This window comes from Harmonia axyridis, chromosome X, assembly GCF_914767665.1.
Source record: "Harmonia axyridis chromosome X, icHarAxyr1.1, whole genome shotgun sequence".
Lineage (NCBI taxonomy): Eukaryota > Metazoa > Arthropoda > Insecta > Coleoptera > Coccinellidae > Harmonia > Harmonia axyridis.
The window spans coordinates 23,752,546-23,768,052 of record NC_059508.1 but is presented as its reverse complement, the minus strand read 5'-3'; the positions used below and the strand labels follow the sequence as shown (position 1 = coordinate 23,768,052).

Here is a 15,507-nt window from a genome sequence, read left to right as displayed (position 1 = left end):
TCCGATAAATTTGAGTTGATTTTGGTGTCCTACTTCAGGATCAATTTCAACATTCTAAACCAATCCTGAGGCTAAGTCCAACAATCAACACCAAATCTGATAAATTTGAGTTGATTTTGGTCGTCCTACTTCAGGATCAATTTCAACATTCTAAACCAATCCTGAGGCTAAGTCCAACAATCAACACCAAACCCGATAAATTTGAGTTGATTTTGGTGTCCTACTTCAGGATCAATTTCAACATTCTAAACCAATCCTGAGGCTAAGTCCAACAATCAGCACCAAATCCGATAAATTTGAGTTGATTTTGGTGCCCTACTTCAGGATCAATTTCAACATTCTAAACCAATCCTGAGGCTAAGTCCAACAATCAGCACCAAATCCGATAAATTTGAGTTGATTTTGGTGCCCTACTTCAGGATCAATTTCAACATTCTAAACTAATCCTGAGGCTAAGCCCAACAATCAACACCAAACCCGATAAATTTGAGTTGATTTTGGTGTCCTACTTCAGGATCAATTTCAACATTCTAAACCAATCCTGAGGCTAAGCCCAACAATCAACACCAAATCCGATAAATTTGAGTTGATTTTGGTGCCCTACTTCAGGATCAATTTCAACATTCTAAACCAATCCTGAGGCTAAGTCCAACAATCAGCACCAAATCCGATAAATTTGAGTTGATTTTGGTCGTCCTACTTCAGGATCAATTTCAACATTCTAAACTAATCCTGAGGCTAAGCCCAACAATCAACACCAAACCCGATAAATTTGAGTTGATTTTGGTGTCCTACTTCAGGATCAATTTCAACATTCTAAACCAATCCTGAGGCTAAGCCCAACAATCAACACCAAATCCGATAAATTTGAGTTGATTTTGGTGTCCTACTTCAGGATCAATTTCAACATTCTAAACCAATCCTGAGGCTAAGTCCAACAATCAACACCAAATCCGATAAATTTGAGTTGATAAATAAATAAAAACACTTGACTATACGTTCACAAATTTAATAAAATATTATATTACGTTGACATGCATGTTTCGGGTTTTACCCCATTCTCAAAACTAAACAGAATAATAAACGGTACAAATTATACATCAAACAAAACAGATGTTAACACCGGAGATAAGCGGAACTCCAGCTGATCGTTCACAATTGGCAATTTTTGTTTATGTGCTGAAGATATTTCTAAACATTCTAAAAGATCTAATCGCTTACTTTTCTCTCCTTCGTGTAAAATTTTGGTTTTATTGAAATCTATAAAATGGTTACAAGAGATACAATGAGTTGAAAACCCCGTTGTGGATTTATTTTGTAAAATAGATTTTTTATGTTCTTCAACCCTAACTTTGAGAGAACGACCGGTTTGACCAACATAAAAAGCAGGACATTCGTCACAGAACAACTTATATACACCACTTTTTTCTGAATCACTTAACTTATCCCTACCATCAGAAAACATTGATCTCAAATTTTTCTTGTTTGTACACACAATATCAACTCTGTTTTTTCTTAATCTATTACAAACTATGTCGCTAATCTGTGGAATATAATTAATATATACAAATCTCTTCATTTGATCTTTAGGTTGAGGTGGATAGATACAAGTTAAAAGTTTTTCACGTTGTTTTTTCAATATTAATTTATCTATTATGTCAGGAGAGTAGCCGTTGTTCTTTGTTAATAACTTTAACATCTCAACTTCTTTTTTGAAGTTATTCTCCGATAGAGGAGTGGAAATAAGTCTGTGCACAAGGGAATGAAACGCAGACATTTTAATTCTATAAGGGTGTGAACTACTATTATGAATGAGAACATCGGAAAAAGTTGGTTTTCTGTAAATATCAAAATCAAGATGGTCATTTACGATTTTTATCTGAATATCCAGGAAGTTGAGTGATTTATCCACATTTTCCAATTCCAAAGTGAACTGAACACCGTCATAAAATGAGTTAATAAGCTTTAGAAATGATTCGAGTTCTGAATCCGAGCCAGTCCAAATACAAAATACGTCATCAACATATCGCTTCCAGTACAGTACATATACAGTCAGATTATTATTCATTATGGAAAATATTTTCTTTTCCAAATGTGTCATAAAAATTTCACTGAAAAGGGGGGATGAAGGAGAACCCATTGGTAGACCATCTAGTTGTTGATAAAATTTCCCATTGAACTTAAAATAGCTCTGTTCAAGACATATTTGTAGTATTTTCATTGTTTCTTCAATTATTTCCGTACTGAGTGAAATATTGTCATCGGAGAATAACTTCAAAAAAGAAGTTGAGATGTTAAAGTTATTAACAAAGAACAACGGCTACTCTCCTGACATAATAGATAAATTAATATTGAAAAAACAACGTGAAAAACTTTTAACTTGTATCTATCCACCTCAACCTAAAGATCAAATGAAGAGATTTGTATATATTAATTATATTCCACAGATTAGCGACATAGTTTGTAATAGATTAAGAAAAAACAGAGTTGATATTGTGTGTACAAACAAGAAAAATTTGAGATCAATGTTTTCTGATGGTAGGGATAAGTTAAGTGATTCAGAAAAAAGTGGTGTATATAAGTTGTTCTGTGACGAATGTCCTGCTTTTTATGTTGGTCAAACCGGTCGTTCTCTCAAAGTTAGGGTTGAAGAACATAAAAAATCTATTTTACAAAATAAATCCACAACGGGGTTTTCAACTCATTGTATCTCTTGTAACCATTTTATAGATTTCAATAAAACCAAAATTTTACACGAAGGAGAGAAAAGTAAGCGATTAGATCTTTTAGAATGTTTAGAAATATCTTCAGCACATAAACAAAAATTGCCAATTGTGAACGATCAGCTGGAGTTCCGCTTATCTCCGGTGTTAACATCTGTTTTGTTTGATGTATAATTTGTACCGTTTATTATTCTGTTTAGTTTTGAGAATGGGGTAAAACCCGAAACATGCATGTCAACGTAATATAATATTTTATTAAATTTGTGAACGTATAGTCAAGTGTTTTTATTTATTTATTAATAACGATGTTTCACCAAGTGTTGAGCGAGATATCTATTTCTTTAATTTGAGTTGATTTTGGTGTCCTACTTCAGGATCAATTTCAACATTCTAAACCAATCCTGAGGCTAAGTCCAACAATCAACACCAAATCCGATAAATTTGAGTTGATTTTGGTGTCCTACTTCAGGATCAATTTCAACATTCTAAACCAATCCTGAGGCTAAGTCCAACCATCAACACCAAACCCGATAAATTTGAGTTGATTTTGGTCGTCCTACTTCAGGATCAATTTCAACATTCTAAACCAATCCTGAGGCTAAGTCCAACAATCAGCACCAAACCCGATAAATTTGAGTTGATTTTGGTGCCCTACTTCAGGATCAATTTCAACATTCTAAACCAATCCTGAGGCTAAGTCCAACAATCAACACCAAACCCGATAAATTTGAGTTGATTTTGGTCGTCCTACTTCAGGATCAATTCCAACATTCTAAACTAATCCTGAGGCTAAGTCCAACAATCAACACCAAACCCGATAAATTTGAGTTGATTTTGGTGTCCTACTTCAGGATCAATTCCAATATTCTAAACCAATCCTGAGGCTAAGCCCAACAATCAACACCAAATCTGATAAATTTGAGTTGATTTTGGTCGTCCCACTTCAGGATCAATTTCAATATTCTAAACCAATCCTGAGGCTAAGTCCAACAATCAACACCAAATCCGATAAATTTGAGTTGATTTTGGTCGTCCTACTTCAGGATCAATTTCAATATTCTAAACCAATCCTGAGGCTAAGTCCAACAATCAACGTTTAAGTTTTTAAAATTATTAGTTTTTGATTTTGAATAACTAAGAAACTGACTTTTAAATTTTTAAAATTTTTAAATATCACCTTATTAATAAATTTGTATAAGAATTCTATGGGGGGGGGGATCAATAGAATTCAATTTACAAAAATTTGAATAAATGGATTTATATTTAAAAATCAAAAAATTTTGTAATTAAAAATTATTCTTTCAATTTTATTTTCACAGAAAAGGTTTAAATTTTCTATAAAATAAATTTTCTGTTAGACTAGAAGAAGAATTTTTTCTAAAAGTTGATTTTTCTAACAAAATAGTTTGGAAAAAGAAATTTTATGATAAATCCTTTTTTCACATAAAAAATAATCGATCCCTGTAAAATTTTGTAATCCGAAGATTTTTTCCAAATTTCATCAAATTTCACGAAATTTGGCATTTTTTTCAAAAATTTCGGGGATGGAACTAGGGGTGGGTTGCACATGTTTCATCTCATCAAAATGATCCTTTCTTCAGGCGCCCTAATAGGAATTTCCTCATACATCGGTTTTTATATCCAAGTGTTATAATTGTTTTTTAGACAATAATGTCAATTTTAAAGATCAAATTTTTTGAAAAATTCCAAAGAAAACGAAAAAAATGCAAAATTTTGCAATTTTTTGCATTTTTTGGGTCAAAATTTGGGCAAAAAAAAATGGCCTAAAATCGATACTTTATTAGCAGTATTAATTTAAATTTTGTCTTTTAATAGGGTTTTTCTCTTGGACCCTATGCCTTTTTAATTAAAGAATTTATTTATATATATCTATAATATTTAATAATTAATAATTACTTATTAATATATAATCATTTATATATAAGGGCGAAATATATCTTACATTGGATAGTACCATTAGTAATATTCTAGGTGCTAATTTTAATTAAATAGTTAAAATAAACATTTTTAAATATATAAAAACCGATTTAATATTGGTATCTTAAGGGATATATAATAGTACTCCCGAAAAAAAGAGAAAGAATATATAAAGTAAATCAGTATATAAAAACGACGGTGAATTTCGAGAATTTCTATATTAATAAATATTTTATATATTAATAATATTTATAATATATATATAAAGAGTTTAAATTATTAATAATTAATTTAACATTAAAATATTAACATTTTATTTATATAAGAATTAAATTATAATTAATCTATAATTATTAATAATATATTAAAAATTATTAGTTATTAATAAAGTTAATTTTTAATGAAAAATTCAAAATTAATGAAAAAAAAAAAAAAAACCTAAGTATTAATGAATTAAATTATCATTAAGAAATATTATTTCTAAAGTATTATGGTATTTATCATGAAATGAAGTTATTCTTATTTTAACTAAATCTATTAAAAATTACGTGAAAAATAGATTTAGAAAAATAAAATTAATAAAGATTTCATAAAAAATTTAAATTAAAATATCTAACAAAAAAATGTAATTTTTAAATATTTGGTTAAATTTGTCTATTTTTTGGTTGTCTCGAATAATTTTTAATTTATTGGATAAAAAGTGATCTTAAAGGGTAAAAAAATGATTTGTTAGTAAAATAAAGTTATTATGTCAATATTTTGATTTAAATTATAATTATTTTAAGTTTAATTATTACATAGTTAAAAAAATTATGTATAAAAATTTAGGATTTTCATAAAATTCGAGTAATTTTTGAAAATTTTATATAAATGCTTAAAAGGAAATCGCTCATAAAAAAAAAATCTATATTTTTTTGTTAGAAATTTAAATTTAAATAATTTTTAAAAATTGTGATATGGAAATTATCTAATAATTTTTTTTGAAAAAATTATTTGTTAGTGTAATAAAGTTATTTCGTTTAAAAATTTTGTGAAAAATTGTTAAAAATTTATCAAAATTTATGGATTTTTGAAAATTTTGATGATTAGGGGAGGAATTTTTTTTTTCATTTTTCATAAATTTGATTTTTATATAATTTTGAAAATTTTTAGAATAGGTTAATTTAAATATTTTAATAAAAATAGAAAATGTTTAGTTTCGGGGGGAACTAAATTAATAAATTTAAAATTAAATTTATTTTGAATTTTAAAAAATTTAATTTTTGATTATTTTATTTTATAATAAAATTATAATTTATTTTTTTTAAATTATTGTATTTATCAAGAATTTTTTAAATCCGATAATTTAAAATATTTTTGATATTTGGTAGGCTTCAGTTTATTACAAAATTTATTTTATTAAAATTAAATTTGAATAAAGCTATAACAGTCGGCAATAAGAATTGTTACAATTTAAATTGTTTAGTATTGGATTTAGTGAGTAGGGTAGCACTAAATTTAAGGGAATAACTTGTAAATCCTTGGGGGAAAATTTTTTAATTTAGAGTTAAAAAGTTTAAGGTTTGGTTATTATCTAAGGGGACGTTTTTGACGGGAGGAAGTTACAAAGATTTGTTAACATAAAGTTTTTATAATTATAATTTATTTTTTTAAAATTATTGTATTTATTAAGAATTTTTTAAATCCGATAATTTAAAATATTTTTGATATTTGGTAGGCTTCAGTTTATTACAAAATTTATTTTATTAAAATTAAATTTGAATAAAGCTATAACAGTCGGCAATAAGAATTGTTACAATTTAAATTGTTTAGTATTGGATTTAGTGAGTAGGGTAGCACTAAATTTAAGGGTATAACTTGTAAATCCTTGGGGGAAAATTTTTTAATTTAGAGTTAAAAAGTTTAAGGTTTGGTTATTATCTGAGGGGACGTTTTTGACGGGAGGAAGTTACAAAGATTTGTTAACATAAAGTTTTTATAATTATAATTTATTTTTTTAAAATTATTGTATTTATCAAGAATTTTTTAAATCCGATAATTTAAAATATTTTTGATATTTGGTAGGCTTCAGTTTATTACAAAATTTATTTTATTAAAATTAAATTTGAATAAAGCTATAACAGTCGGCAATAAGAATTGTTACAATTTAAATTGTTTAGTATTGGATTTAGTGAGTAGGGTAGCACTAAATTTAAGGGTATAACTTGTAAATCCTTGGGGGAAAATTTTTTAATTTAGAGTTAAAAAGTTTAAGGTTTGGTTATTATCTAAGGGGACGTTTTTGACGGGAGGAAGTTACAAAGATTTGTTAACATAAAGTTTTTAAAATTATTAGTTTTAATAATTTAATTTTTTAAATTTAATTTAATTATTATTATTTCTAAATAAAGTTAATTTTTTTTTGTTTGAAATAAATTTTAACTAAATGTAGTCTTTTTTGGGTTTTAGTTAATTAGATATTTGATTATGGTATTAGATATATATATTCATTCAAGATTTATATGAATATTGTTTTAAATTTAATAAATTAGTAGTGTATATTTTTAATTATTAAAAAAATTTAGAATTAGTGATAAGATTTAGTATTTGCAATTTTTGTGCCAGCAGCAGCGGTTATACAAAAAATATAATATATATTTATTAGCTTTAATTAATAGAATTAAAAATTAAAAAAGAAATTTTGAGTTTTAAGGTGAAATTTTAATTTATTAATATTTTTAATTATGTTTTTATGAGGTTAAGAAATTATTATAATAAACTAGGATTAGATACCCTATTATTAATTAAGTAAATTATAAAGTTAAGTGATTAATAGTTAAGTTCTTTAAAGCTAAATGATTTGGCGGTATTTTTACTTTTCAGAGGAACCTGTTCTATAAACGATAATCCACGATTAAAATTACTTTAGTTAGAAACTTTTATATCGTCGTTGTTAAATATTTTTTTAGAAATTAATATTTAGATATTTTTTAAAAATTTAAATCAGATCAAGGTGAAGTTTATATTAAAGTAGAAATGGGTTACATTAAATTATATTTATGGATTTATATATTTTAAAAGTTTTATGAAATTGGATTTGATTGTAATTAAATATTTTTATTTTTAATGATTTAGTACTAAAATATGCCCGTCGCTTTCATCTAATATGGAATAAGTCGTAACATAGTAGATTTACTGGAAAGTGATTCTAGAATGTCAGTTTAGAGCTTGAATAAGCATCTTATTTACATTAAGAAGATAATTAATAATTTAAATTGAATTTTAAAATTTATTTAATTAATATATATATATATATATATATATATATATATATATATATATATATATAATTTTATTATATAATTAGTATTTTTATTAGATTAAGAAAAATTTTATTTTATGATAGATTAATAGTACTGAAAAGGAAAATTATATAAATTTATAAAAGAAACAATATTGTGTACCTTGTGTATCAGGGTTTATTAAAAATTTAATATTTATATATTTATCTCGAATTTAAAAGAGCTATATAGTTATAAATATTATTGTTTAATAAATATTTATAATAATTATATAGTAATGAAACGTTATTCGTTTTTAAATATATCTAGTTTTTTAAGAAAAGAATTTAATTCATTATAAAAATTATAAAAATTTAATTTTTAATTTTTTGAATTTTTATTTTAATAGTTTTAGGGATAAGCTTAAAATTAAATTATTATAATTAAATATTATAAATTAATAATTTATAGAATTAGAAATTTTTACTATTTGAAGTTTGTTAAGATTTGTTATTTAATTAAAAATATTAATATATTAATTTAATTTTTTTATTAAAGTAAATTTAATAATAAAAATTATATTGAAATAATGATAAAATTAGTATTAATTATTTTGTAAAAATATAAGTAATTACGAAAGGTATAATTAAGTAATTAGGCAAAAATATCTTTCACCTGTTTAATAAAAACATCTCTTTTTGATTATAATTTAAAGTAGGACCTGCCCACTGAATAAAATTTGAAGGGCCGCAGTATTTTGACTGTGCAAAGGTAGCATAATCATTAGTTTTTTAATTGAAAGCTTGTATGAATGGTTTGATGAGAAGATAACTTTCTAAATTTTATTATTTAAAAATTTTATTTTTAAGTTAAAAAGCTTAAATTTTTTTAAAAGACGAGAAGACCCTATAGAGTTTAATTTATAAAAGATTTTTAATTCAAAGAATTATAAAATTTAAAATTTTTATTAAATTTGATTGGGGTGATAAAAAAATTAGATTAACTTTTTTAACTTTAACCATTAATTTATGAAAAATTGATCCATTTTTATGATTAAAAGAATAAATTACCTTAGGGATAACAGCGTTATTTTTTTTTAGAGTTCAAATCGAAAGAAAAGATTGCGACCTCGATGTTGGATTAAAGTTAAATTTAGGTGTAGAAGCTTAAATATTTGGTCTGTTCGACCATTAAAACTTTACATGATCTGAGTTTAAACCGGTGTAAGCCAGGTTGGTTTCTATCTTTAATAATTTAATAAATTTTAGTACGAAAGGACCAAGTTTATGATTTAAAATTTTATAAATGAATAAAATTATTATTTTGGCAGATTAGTGCGTTAGATTTAGAATCTTTATAAGTATTTTATACAAATAATAATTGATATAATTTTAATTTTGATAATTTTTATTTTAATAATTATTTGTATTTTAGTTAGAGTAGCTTTTTTAACTTTATTAGAACGTAAGTTATTAGGGTATATTCAAATTCGAAAAGGTCCTAATAAAGTAGGTTTTTTAGGAATTTTACAGCCTTTTAGTGATGCAATTAAATTATTTAGAAAAGAAATAATTTTTCCTTATATGGCTAATATTTTAATTTATATTATATCACCAGTTTTTAATTTAATTTTAGCATTAATATTATGAATTAGAATACCTTTTTATTGTTATTTATTTAAGTTTAATTTTTCTGTATTGTTTTTTTTTGTAATTTCTAGTTTTAGTGTGTATACAATTATATTATCGGGTTGATCTTCAAATTCGATTTATTCTTTATTAGGAAGGCTTCGTTCAGTTGCTCAAGTAATTTCTTATGAAGTAAGAATATTTTTAATTTTATTATCATTTTTATTGTTAATTATATCTTTAAATTTAATAGATTTTATTTTTTATCAAAAATATGTTTGATTTGTTATATTTAATTTTCCTCTAAGAATAATATGATTTATTTCAAGATTAGCTGAAACTAATCGAACTCCTTTTGATTTTTCTGAGGGTGAATCAGAGTTAGTTTCAGGATTTAACGTTGAATATAGAAGTTTTGGATTTGCTTTTATTTTTATGGCTGAATATTCTAATATTATTTTTATAAGAATAATAAGAAGGTTGATTTTTATAGGAGGAGATTTTTATTCTATTATATTTTTTTTAAAATTATTATTTTTTTCTTTTATATGAATTTGGGTTCGAGGGACTTTACCTCGTTATCGATATGATAAATTAATATATTTATCTTGAAAGGTTTTTTTGCCTGTTTCTTTGAATATACTTATATTAAATTTTAGATTAAGATTATTATTTATAGTATTAATTATATAGTTAATTAAATTTTGTATAAATCAATAGAAATTTAAATTCTTTCTTATATTTTCAAAATATATGCTTTTCAAGCTCATTGATTAATTAAATATTCATCAGTCTCAAATTTTATAAATAATTGAGTTTAATATAAAGTATATGAAATAGATTAAGGTAAAAATTTGTCCTATGAAAATAAAAGGATTTTCAACTGGTTTAGCTCCGATTCATGTTAAAATTATAACTGTAACGATAAAATTTCAAAATATAATTTTATTAATATAATAAAAGCTGTTTCTTTTCATTATTTTGAAATTAATAAAAGGTATAAAATAAAGAATAGCAATTGATATTACTAAAGCAATTACACCTCCAAGTTTATTGGGAATAGAGCGAAGAATTGCATAAGCAAATAAAAAATATCATTCTGGTTGAATATGAGGAGGGGTGGAAAGAGGATTAGCTGGGATAAAATTATCAGGATCTCTTAATATATAAGGATATAGAATAATAATATTTAAAATAAAAAATATTATAATGAGAAAACCTAAAATATCTTTAAAAGAGAAATATGGATGAAAACTAATTTTATCTAGATTAGAATTAGATCCTAAAGGATTACTAGAGCCAGAGTTATGTAAAAATAGTAAATGAATTATAATTAAAGCTGAAATAATGAAAGGTAAAATAAAATGAAATGAATAAAATCGGTTTAATGTAGCATTGTCAACAGCAAAACCTCCTCATAGTCAAATAACGATAGAATTTCCTAGGTAAGGGATTGCAGAAACTAAATTTGTAATTACAGTTGCTCCTCAAAAAGATATTTGCCCTCAGGGAAGAACATAACCTAAAAAGGCTGTAGCTATAGATATAAATAAAATAGTAGTTCCTGTCATTCAAGTTTCTGTAAGTTTGTAAGAACCAAAATATAAGCCTCGCCTAATATGTAAATATAAACATATAAAAAATAAAGAGGCTCCATTTGCATGAATAGTTCGTATTAACCATCCTATATTTACGTCTCGACAAATATGAGTCACTCTATTAAAAGCTAAATCTACGTTTGCACAATAATGTATAGATAAAAATAATCCTGTAATAATTTGTATTATTAAACACAAGCCTAATAAAGATCCAAAATTTCATAAATATGAAATATTTCTTGGTGTAGGTAGATCGATTAAAGAGTTGTTAATAATTTTCGTTAAAGAATTAATTTTTCGTATTGGTATTTTCATATTTAAATTGACGTAACGGTCCAAATTTTACTTTAGTAATTTTTACAACTGCAATTATTGAAATTAATAAATAAAAAATCAAAATTAAAAATATGTTAGAATTTGGGTAATTTAAAAATTTATTTAAATTTAAATAAAAATTTCTAATTAAATCTATTTTATGTAAAATTTCATTATTAATATTTTGATTTATTAAATATAGATTTATATTATTTATAAATATAGTAATTATAAATAAACTAATTATAATAAATATAATATATTTATTAAATTTAAATTTTTCATTAGAGGCAGTTCTTGTTATATAAATAAATAAAATTAGTAAACCTCCAATTATAATTAATATTAAAATATATGAAAATCAAAAGTTTGATCTTATTAATCCTATAATGATACAAGTTATAATTGTATAAGTTAAAATAAGTAGTCCTAAGGATAGGGGGTGGGTAAGAAAAATTGCCAAAAAATTTAAAAATGTTAAAATTAAGATTTCAGAGGGTAGTTTAATAAAAAATATTAATTTTGGAGATTAAAGATATATTTGTTTTCCTCTGATATTTTAAAAGATTAAATCTTAAAGCTGGTTTACAAGACCAGTATTTTTTTTAAATTATTAAAATATGGAAATAATTTTTTTAAGTATGTTTATTTTTAGAATTTTAAATTTTTTTATTAATCGAAAACATTTATTAATAACATTACTTAGATTAGAATTAGTAATTTTAACTTTATTTATAATAATATATTTTTATTTATCTTATTTTAGTTATGAATTTTATTTTGTAGTAGTTTTTTTAACTATAAGTGTTTGTGAAAGAGTTTTGGGATTATCTTTATTAGTGTCAATAATTCGTTCTTATGGAAATGATTATTTTAATTCATTAAATATTTTATGATAATATTAATAATATTAGTATTTATGATGCCTTTATGTTTTATAAATAAATTTTGATTAATTAAAAATTATTTAATTTTAATAAGAATTTGATTTTTTTCAAAAATTTCTTTTTTATTTTTTAGTTCATTAAATTTTTTTATAGGTATAGATTTTTTATCATATTTTTTGTTATTATTAAGGTTTTGAATTTCTTTTTTAATATTTATAGCTAGAGAAAAACTTTTTAATTTAAAAGATTTCAGTGAGTTATTTAGTATTTTATTATTATTATTATTGCTTTTTTTATTATTAACTTTTTCTTCTATAAATATATTTTTATTTTATATATTTTTTGAGGCTAGGTTAATTCCAATTTTGATTTTGATTTTAGGTTGAGGATATCAGCCTGAACGTATTCAAGCTGGAATATATATATTTTTTTATACAATTATAGCTTCTTTACCAATAATATTGTTTATTTTTATTTATTATTCAAAGTTTAAAACATTAGATTTGACTTATATTAATGTAAATTTATTTAGTTTTATTTTATATTTTATAATAATAATAGTATTTTTAGTTAAAATGCCGATATTTTTATTTCATTTATGATTGCCTAAAGCACATGTAGAAGCTTCAGTTGCTGGGTCTATAATATTAGCAGGAGTGATATTAAAGTTAGGAAGATATGGACTTATTCGATTTTTAACTATATTTTTATATTTAGGAGTTAAGGTTAATTTTTTTTTAATTAATTTATCTTTAATAGGAGGGATTTTAGTTTCTTTAAGTTGTTTACGTCAAAGAGATATAAAATCTTTAATTGCTTATTCTTCAGTTGTTCATATAGGACTTTTATTGTCAGGTTTATTAACATTTAATTCTTGAGGAATTACTGGATCTTTAATAATAATATTAGCTCATGGCTGTTGTTCTTCAGGATTATTTGTTTTAGTAAATATAAATTATGAACGTATTGTTAGTCGAAGTATTTTTATTAATAAAGGTTTAATTAATATTGTACCTTTTTTATCTTTATGGTGATTTTTGTTAGTAATTAGAAATATAGCTGCACCACCTTCTTTAAATTTGTTAAGAGAAATTTTGTTAATTAATAGTTTAATTAATTATTCTCATATTTGTATATTTATATTAATAATTATAACTTTTTTGAGAGCTTCTTATAGTTTGTATTTATATTCTTTTAGTCAACATGGAAAATTTTACAGAAGATTATATTTTTTTGAATTAATTTCTTATCGAGAATTAATTTTATTACTCATACATTGGGTTCCTTTAAATTTAATTTTATTAAAAAGAGATTTATTTTTCTTTTACTTAAATAGTTTATATAAAATATTGATTTGTGGAGTCAATGAAGTTACTTTAACTTTAAGTAATATCTTTTTGTGTAATTTTTTCTAGATTAATACTTAGGTGTTTTTTTTTTTTTTTTTGTTTTAGATTATTTTTACTTAATACAGGAAAGGTTTATTTTATTGAGTGAAGAATTTTTAATTTAAATTCAATAGAAGTAGAAATATTAATTCTTTTAGATTGAATATCTTTATTATTTGTTTCTTTTGTTTTATTTATTTCTACCATAGTAATTTTTTATAGAAAATCTTATATATCTAAGGATTTATCTATTAATCGTTTTATTATACTAGTTTTTATATTTGTTCTATCTATATTATTAATAATTTTAAGTCCAAATTTAATTTCAATTTTATTGGGTTGAGATGGGTTAGGATTAGTTTCTTATTGTTTAGTAATTTATTATCAAAATGTAAAATCTTATTCAGCTGGTATATTAACAGCTTTATCTAATCGAGTAGGAGATGCAATATTAATAATTTCTATTGCTTGGATAATAAATTTTGGAAGATGATATTTTATATTATATATTGATTATTATTATAGAGATAAAAGAATAATAATTGTAGGTTTGTTAATTATTATTGCTGCTTTAACTAAAAGTGCACAAATTCCTTTTTCAGCTTGATTACCAGCAGCTATAGCTGCTCCTACTCCTGTTTCAGCATTAGTACATTCTTCAACTTTAGTAACAGCAGGGGTTTATTTATTAATTCGATTTCATTTATTATTGGAAAATTATTCTTTTGTGTTAATATTCATTGGATTGATAACAATATTAATCTCAGGTTTAGCGGCTAATTTTGAATATGATTTAAAAAAAATTATTGCTTTATCAACTTTAAGTCAGTTAGGTTTAATAGTTACTATTTTAAGATTAGGTTTATATGAATTAGCTTTTTTTCATTTATTAATTCATGCTTTATTTAAAGCCTTATTATTTATATGTGCAGGTAATTTTATTCATTTAATAGGAGAATGTCAAGATATTCGTTTTATAGGAGGTTTAGTTTATAAAACTCCTATAACTGTAATATATTTTAATGTAAGAAATTTATCATTATGTGGTATTCCTTTTTTTTCTGGATTTTACTCAAAAGATTTAATTATAGAGGTTTATTCTATGACAAGGTTAAATATTGTAATTTATTTAATTATATTAATTTCTTTAACATTAACAGTTTCTTATACAGTGCGTTTATTAAATTATTTAATATTTACAGATTATTGTGGGTTTAGAATAAATAGAACTGAAGAATTAAGAGATGAAATAGTTTATAGAATAGGATTTATATTTATTATTGTATTATTTTCAGGAACGGTTCTTATATGATTTATATTTAAGGATATCAATTTAGTTGTATTACCTTTTTTTATGAAAATTTTAATTTTAATTATAGTAATAATTGGGGTAATTATAGGTTTTGAGATTTCTTTATTAAAATTAAATTATAATTTAATTTTTTCTAATTTAATAAAAATTTTAATTTTTTTAGTATTAATATGGAATTTGCCTTATATTTCAACTTTTGGAATAAATTATTTTTTTTATTAATTTAGGAATACTGAATTATAAATTTTCAGATCAAGGTTGATCAGAGTCCTTAGGAAGTCAGGGTTTATTTAAATTTTTTAAAAAAATTTCTGTTTTATTTCAGTATATTTTTAAAAATAGTTTAAAGATTTATATAATCATATTTTTAATTCGAATTATTTTGTTATTGATTTATATATTCTACTTAAATAGCTTAATAGAGCGCAATATTGAAGATATTGAGGTAAATTAAAATA

General features: G+C 23.0%; 2 pseudogenes; one reads left to right on the top strand and one right to left on the bottom strand.

Annotated features, from left to right (window-relative positions):
- Positions 1–10,322: 10,322 nt before the first annotated feature.
- Positions 10,323–11,477, bottom strand: LOC123685738 (annotated as a pseudogene).
- Positions 11,478–13,741: 2,264 nt separating this feature from the next.
- On the top strand, positions 13,742–15,503 carry LOC123686645 (annotated as a pseudogene).
- The last annotated feature ends 4 nt before the right edge of the window (positions 15,504–15,507 follow it).